The sequence below is a fragment of the Sciurus vulgaris genome (genome assembly GCF_902686455.1).
Source record: "Sciurus vulgaris genome assembly, contig: HiC_scaffold_560_arrow_ctg1, whole genome shotgun sequence".
NCBI lineage: Eukaryota > Metazoa > Chordata > Mammalia > Rodentia > Sciuridae > Sciurus > Sciurus vulgaris.
In genome coordinates, this window is record NW_027632465.1 from 214,028 (window position 1) to 222,716 (window position 8,689).

The following is an 8,689-nucleotide window of genomic DNA, read 5'->3' on the forward strand; positions in this document are numbered from 1 at the left end:
GCTCATACCATTTCCAAAAACCTCTGCTGCCTCACTGTCACAGGCCCTTTTTCTAACTGCATACTGTAGGCTACATCACAAATTTATGCTAAATTTCATACAATCTCATGGTATTTTTGCTCTGCACCTTTGGGACTTAAAATACCCACCTGCACTACTTTGTATAAACTTCATATAAAAGATGAAAACCTATTCCCATGCCTCCATTGACTTTCACACTCAGACTGATTGTACACATATATTTAACAAGTTTTACACAGAACGCTAAGAGCACTTTTCTTCATATTTTACAGAGGCGTGAAACATACAGACTTTCTATTAATATTCATACTCATACTACATCCAAATCTAACTCCTAAATAGATGCATTACAATTTGCTTAGAATTTAAAGGCTTAATGGCAAAAATCAGGGGAGGAAAGAGTATGTTTATTTTACATAACTGGCTGAAAAATAAATTCAAGAGATAGTAAATAAAATTTAATATGGTCTCATACGCCCTGAAGGAGGTGGTGCCCGATTTGGAGGAGTAATCGCTATGTCCAAATAATCGCCTATTTGGAACTTCTGCGACTGCAAGGTCAAGGAATCGTCAGTTCCCTTTCTGCCAGACATGGTGCTGCCAATCTCCTTAACTCGATAGCCAGGTCTTTTAAGATCCATAAAAACAATTGCAAAATTGAAGTGTGTTCCTTTCTATCTAGCTTCTGGGTAGACTTCTTTTACTAAACTAGTCAGTTCTTTCAAAGTTGCATCCATCCAAGTATAAATCTGCAGCTCGCTGGAGAGTACGTTTCCGAGGGAGAACTCATCCATTTGGTGGTGACGGCCTTTTTTGGTGGTGAAGACTCGCAGCAGCAGCGGACATGTCTTTTTGCGGTCAATTGGCTTCTCTGGCTCTTTCTTAATTTCCTCCTGGGTAACGCGCGATTCCACCGCCATCTTCCTCCTTCGGCCCGGGAGACGCTCGCCCTGACCTCCGACCCCTGCAGCGAGCACGAGCAGGAAGTCGGGTACAGGGTTTTTATTCAGAGTAATAAAAGATACCTGATGGACAGTAGTGTAGGTGCACAACACTGTGAATGTGCTAGTGCCCTGGAACTGGAACTGGACACTTCACAATAAAATTTCATGGTGGGCAAATTACACATCAATAAAACTTATTTTTAAAAAGGTACATGAAATGAACTGCTGTGAGACAGCTATTGCCCACACTCTAGACCACAAGCCCTACAGAGTAATACATTTTTATTGGTCTTTTTTATCTACAGAGCCTACTATAGAGGTGATACTTACTGACATAATGATGACTGGATACTAGGGACCATCATTTGAAGCAGGTGCTCTAGTCATTAGACCTAACTAGGCTTTGCTCAGTTCTGATTCCAGCAAAGAATGAGCCCTCATGAGAAATGATTTCACATTAAACAGATGAACATTTTGGTAACTCACAAAATACTTCCATATCTGTCCAGTTATTTGATAATTACACACACATATAAATGTTTTATGAGGTAGACAGGTCACCTCACTCTCCTTGAATTTCACAAGGGAGAAAAGAAACTTCCTAGAACATAATATGCCCTAGAACCTGGATGCATGTCATCACAATATTAGAGGGTGGGCACAAAGTGCCTTTTGCCACATTGCCACCCTTGTGAGCAAGTGGAGATAAACTGTCATGAGCATTCACAAAATGACTACAAAGATCTCATTCAATGTTTGAGGTACATCCTGAGCTCCACATCTAACATATACTTTGACTTTAAATCACCTACTCACTTTCTTTCCTACCCAGTTATCCTGAGAATCTGTATTATAAGGTTTTGTCTGTTTTCCTCCATAGTATGCAATGAAGAATGAAAATGGTCCTGTAGACATGTAAGAAAAGTATTTGCCTCCACATCATTTGCATGGGCTTCATTTTCCCCACCCTTGCTTCCAGTTTCCATTCTCCTAGGGGACTGCAAGCTTCCTCCACTCCTCATCAGAGACACATACAATAAAAAGGCAAGATGTGTTCATGTCAGAGTCACAAGACTGCTGTGCACTCACTTCACATGTAAAAAAAAAATGGAATCCCCATATTAAGTTAGAATTTTCTAGAATCAGAAAATGACTGAGTGGGACCACTGGGTCTCAAGACCACTCTTCATACTGTAATCCGGTATACAATCCATACTCATCTAGCTCCCATATACTTCCCTTAGTTCTGAGACAGTGATGTGCCTCATCCACTTCCAAGGACCCTTCCTCAGTGGGAAACCAACCTATGCATGAGTGGACAACTACAGCAGATGTTCCATGCAAGTTCAATTGGACTACTATTTTCTCCTTAACACACTTGACCCTCCCCATGCCTAAGTGATTGCTTCTTTCCAGTGTATAAGCACATAATATAACCAATCCTGTAGAGTTTCAATGCCCTGGCATGGGGCACACATAACCTTGATCTCCAATCACAGCTCTTTTCAAATCAAGTTTCTTTTCAAGGGATGAGAGAATAGTCTCTCCCCATCTTCTTTATGTATTAGAATGTGACTTTGATGGCCAATATTCCTGTCCAAAGGCCTAGGATAAGACCAGACAGTACAAGTTCACCATGATGAACAGTCTTCTAAGTTCCAGTATGAATCCCAGTGATTATTAGCTCTTCCTTAAATGTACAGGTGACAGGAATCCTGAAGAATTATCAGATATTGTGCTTAAGGGCCATGCTAAGGTCTGAATCCAATTAAGTAAACTTGACAAATCTTTCCAACTTCCTATAATGACAGTGTTACTGGCCAGGGTTCAAATATATTTGCCTTTTAGAGAATTTGAAGCTTTAAGAGTTAAGTTTCCTAGATGACATGAGCATAATTAGCACTTCTTAAGTGAATGAATGAACAAATGATAAAATGACATGTATCTGACACTGATAATCCAACAAAGAAAGTGATGTCACCCATATTTGACTGGATAATTAACTGTTCATTAGTTGCACAGTTCTGATGCCTCCCTAATTAGCCCAGTGTATCTTACAATGGCCTGAGTTTCCCAAGAATATTGTCACTGTGGGGGAAGGGAAGGGGAGGGTGGATGGGGGACAGAGTTTCTAATACTCTGCCAAGCTGGGCAGCACTAATCAAAGATTGAATATTCATTTTGCAAATAGAACCTAAAAACAAACTTCCAAATGAGATGAGAAATAGGTGACTCTGAATACTAATATAGGATCATGTGTCTATTTGAGTGTAATCAGCAGAGGTGGGCATGAAAATAACAATGCCACATGATGTTTACTTTATGGGTGGAAGTTTGTTTTCCCATCTATGATTTTATTCAATGAATAAATACTTGCTTACTCCAATAACTCACCAGCACAGCTTCTGCTTCCATTTGAGATATCCCATTGTCTCAGCTTTGTTGAGTATACTTATCTGAGTTTCCCAAGGTCACAGAATCCACTAGTTCAGGACTGAGACTGAAGCATTTGGTCCAGTGTATTTTATCCAACATCACCTTTCCAGAAACTGTATGCTATCCTATTTGTTTACTTACTAATTCAAGAAATACTTATCTAATAATTTGATGAATATTCACTGCTTAGTATGGGCAATCACTGTGGTTATGTTTTTGTGACTTTTTTGCCTCCAGTAATTAGAGTTAGTAAAATTAAACCAGGAATGCAATGGTATTGACACATAAGACTGTCATAAAGGGGTATTATGCCATACTACATAATATATTTACTTAAAATGCCTTTTGTAGGTACACTCATACATTGCTAGTGGGGCTGCAAATTAGTGCAGCCATTCTGGAAAGCAGTGTGGAGATTCCTTAGAAAACTTGGAATGGACCTATTTGACCGAGATATCCCACTCCTTGGCCTATACCCAAAGGACTTAAAATCAGTATATTACAGAGATACAGCCACACCAATGTTCATAGCTGCTCAATTCACAATAGCCAGACTATGGAACCAACCTAGATGCCCTTCAATTGATGAATGGATAAAGAAACTGTGGTATATATATATACAATGGAATATTACTCAACCATAAAGAATAATAAAATTATGGCATTTGCAGGCAAATGGATGAAATTGGAGAATATCATGCTAAGTGAGATAAGCCAATCTAAAAAATCCAAAAGACGAAGGATCTCACTGATAAGCGGATGATGACACGTAATGGGGGGTGGGATGGGGGTAAGAATGGAGGAAGGAGGGACTGTATAGAGGGAAAAGAGAGGTGGGAGGGGTTGGGGGAAGGAAAAAAAATAACGGAATGAATCAAACATCATTTCTCTATGTAAATGTATGAATATGCAAATGGTATGCTGTTACTCCATGTACAAACAGAAACAACATGTATCCCATTTGTTTACAATAAAAAATAAATAAATAAAAAAAAAGAATTAGCAAGAAAAAAAATAAAATAAAATGCCTTTTGTTTATAAGTGGTGCCATTTGTAAACATTATATGGACACAAGAAGCTTAAAAAGAGCTTAAAAAAAGAAAGTTATGATTCAACTAACAAATTGCAGGATAGGAAATATCAGAATTTATTACTAATTAAAATTGTATTTTAATTATCCTACTTTGAATTAAAGCATTTAGTAGAGTCAGTTAAATGCAATTATGAGCAACTTAAGGTGCACAATAAGTTAGTATTGGTTTAAAAGTTTATCACTTTCACTAAGACATCTTATGTAAAATGAAGGGACATTTTATTTCAAATAAAAATTTGTACACAGGATATTATATTATCACTAATGTTAAATACAGAAATGCCAAACCAAATGGAACCAAGTCATTCTGGGACCCCACTATTCTGGACCTGATCAGTTGGCACAGAAAGAGTTCCTGACCTGGAACACACCTTCAATGGCAGCACACCTTCAGCTACCAGCAGACACTAAAAGATACTCAATCACTCCAACTGCACCAGTGAATGATGCAGACCTCAAACTTATCCATCCACCTATTACCAGGCCATGACCATGACCTGGTCTAACATTGTCTGTGAGTTAACCTTTCTCATGCTTCCTGACAATGTCTAAAAATATGTGAAATACTTTTAATAATCCTGGTCACTGTGGCTTTCACTATGCATAGTGGGATTCTGAGTAAAGTACAGAACAGGCAACTGAGTCAGCAGGCTGGACACTATTTGTTGAACCAACTAACAAATTATTAGAAGAAATGCCAGAGAAGGGGTTTAGAAGGTCCATAGTCAAACTGACATGTGAAGTAAAGTTTAATATAAGGAGTGGAATACAAGAAGATACAGGAAATGTAAGATCACTTTAATAAAGAATTAGAAATTGTGAATATATACCAAGCAAAAATCCTCAAAATGAAGGAATCAATAAACCAGAAACAAATTCAATAGAAAACATCTCCAATAGCCTATAACACTTAGAAAACAGAAACTCAGACAAAGGAAACAAAATATATACTCTCGAAAATAAATCAACTGCACAGAGAGGATGGAATGAAACCATGAACAGAAGTTCCAAGAAATGTGGAAAAAATATAAAGACCAAATTTAAGATATATCAGACTAGACAAAGACATGGAGTATAAAACCAACGGAATGCACAACCTTTTCAATAACATGATATCAGAAAATTTCCCAAATCTAAAGAATGATATGGAAAAAAATACAAGATTCTTACAGGTCACATTCATTATATTTCTAGGACTTCTTTCCAGTATGCTTTCTCTCCTGGTGAATTATGAATACTCTTCTATCAAAAACTTTGCAATAATGTTTATATTTATAGGGCTTCTCTTCAGCATGAATTTTCAGATGCAAATAATGTGTGATATTTTACAAAAAGATTTGACACATTGTTTACATTTGTTGGAATTCTTTTCAGTATGATTTCCCTTGTTGAGAATTAGGTACACTTTTATATTTTTATTAAAAGCTTTGCCACAATCTGCACATTTCTAATGCTTCTCACTAGTATGAATTTCCTGTGTTGAATAAGGTATGATGCTGAATAAAAGCTTTGTCACATTCATTACATGTGTAGGGCTTTACTGCAGTATGAATTTTCTGATGCCGAATAAGATGTGATTTTTCATTAAAAGCTTTGCTACATTCTTTACATTTGTAGGGCTTCTCTCCACTATGAATTCTCTGATGGCGAATAAGGGATGATATTGCATTAAAAACTTTGTCACATTCATTACATTTATAAGGCTTCTCTCCAGTATGAATTCTCTGATGGCACACAAGGGATGATTTTGCATTAAAAGCTTTGCTGCATTCTTTACATATGTAGGGCTTCTTTCCACTATGAATTCTCTGATGGGAAACAAGGTATGATTTTGCAGTAAAAACTTTGTCACATTCATTACATTTACAGGTCTTTTCTCGCCTATGACTTTGCTGGTGGTAAATAATTCTTGATTTTGCATTAAAAGTTTTACCATGTTCTACACATTTATATGACATCCCTCCAGTATGAATTCTCTGATGACAAATAAGGTGTGATCTTTGACAAAAAGCTTTGCTGCATTCTTCACATGTGTATGGCTTCTCTCCACAATGAATTCTCTGATGGAGAATAAGGTGTGATTGTTGATTAAAAGCTTTGCTGCATTCTTTACATGTGTAGGGCTTCTCTCCACTATGAATTCTCTGATGGCAAATAAGGTGTGATTTTTCATTAAAAAGTTTGCAACATTCTTCACACTTGTGGGATTTCTTTTCAGTATTAATTCTCCAATTGTGAATAAGGTCTGATTTTTGATAATCTGATTTCTGATGTTCATTCTCATATACAGTTTTCAATATTGTCCTGTCCTTTAAATAGTTGAGGTCCTGATTTCTTTATTTTCCATTAATTACTTTTTGAAATACATGTCTTACTCCCTGGTCTTGTGATAATTCTTGGGTCTGCTGAGTAGCCATGGCTAAAATAAATTTAAAAAGAAAACTATTTTACTTAGTAGACTGAGATGCATATATTTTGCATACAGAGCATAGGAAATTATAGCAATGTTAGCAATATCAGGACGTCAGTAGTGAAGAGATTAACAAACACAAGGTCATCATTGATACATAAATATACATTAAATAAAAATGTACAGAAAAAATCATGTTGTAAAAATTACCTGAACTATTGCAGAGAGCACAGTATCCAAGTTGAGTTCATTACTAGAGAGAGCAATACAGTAGAGGAAAGGAAAATATGTTACTTTTACCAAACATAGACTTTCTTTCTTCATCTTTCCTTCTTCATCATCTTTGTTTCTTCATCATATAGCATTGAGCAATTAGGAAAAATCTACAAGCTACCTTCATTTTCAGTAAAATAAGAAAAATATAAAACATACACAAATATTTCTGGATTTCTCTAATATTGTGTGAAAACTGATTTTTGTCTCACAAGACCGAGAGATTCAGAACTAAAAGGTAGATTTTGGATGCTAACACAATGGATATTCAACAAGTTTCTTTAGGTTCTCTAAGAAGAAATATGGACAAAAAGTTTTAATGAGAAAAATATGCACCTATGTCAAGAAGATGCTCCATAAAAACAAGTTTGAGAGGTAATAAAAGTCTTGTGCAGTCCATGCCAATATTACTTTGATGAAATGAATATATGACAATCAAGACTAATAAATTCTTTTTAAAATTTGTGTTACAAGTGGATTAGTTTTATTATTAAGTACACAAATTCAACTTTGTGTACTTAATTATGTCATTGTATTTTAATGTATTTTTGCAAGGTAAAATGACAAATGTAATATTAATAACACAAGTATTATTTCATATAAGTATCAATATTGTGCTTACAAATATTACTTTTAATCTACTAGTATTTACCAAGAACTATTTCATAACATTCACCAGTGATACAACAGACTCTTGACCACCTTATGCCCATTAAATAAAAATTTCTAGACTTTGAGTGACAACATTCCAACACTCCACAGATCACAGTACCAGGTGACTATAATTAAAATCCCTGGACTTCTGACTTTCACATGTGAACATATACTCCTTGAACTGATTCTGTATCTGCTGTATTTCACTTAATGTAAAGTCCTGTATATTAATCCTAATACACCTTAAATGACAATATATTTATTTTTATTTCTAAAGAAAAATACCATATAAATATCACATTTTTACTCATTCAGTCATTGATGGGCACATTGTGTTAGTCTATATCTTGAATACTGAGAACCAGTTTGCACTGAACACAGTACTGGAGCTATGTCTTCAACATACGGACCTAATCTCTTATAGACACATATTTTGTACAGGCATTTCTGGATCACAAGGTCGTTCTACTTTTAATTTTTTATGTGTGGTTCTTACAATTAAACCTAAGGGTGCCATACCACTGAACTACAATACAAGTCCTTTTAAATTTCTTTGAGACAAGGAGATTCTAAGTTTCTGTGACTTGCCTCAAACTTCAAATCCTTTATATGGCCTCCCAGTTAGGTGGGGTTACAAGCATGTAGCACTGTAGTTGACTATTTTTTATTTTTTTAAACTTCCATACTCTTTTCTCAATTACTATATAATCTACTATTGACTGATTTTTAAAGGACAAATCAATTAACAAAACTACAATATATAAAGATAAAGGAAATATGTTCTTACTCAAAGTAACAAAAGAAAATATTAGGAATTTGTGTTTAGAATAGTGAGTTATGAATTACCCTGAGAACACT

General features: G+C 35.5%; 1 pseudogene across 1 annotated transcript; it reads right to left on the reverse strand.

The window, feature by feature from the left end:
- Positions 1-223: 223 nt before the first annotated feature.
- On the reverse strand, positions 224-997 carry LOC306652731 (histone deacetylase complex subunit SAP18-like; annotated as a pseudogene). The gene has a single exon. The product of its transcript is annotated as a histone deacetylase complex subunit SAP18-like (transcript).
- Between the last annotated feature and the right edge of the window lie 7,692 nt (positions 998-8,689).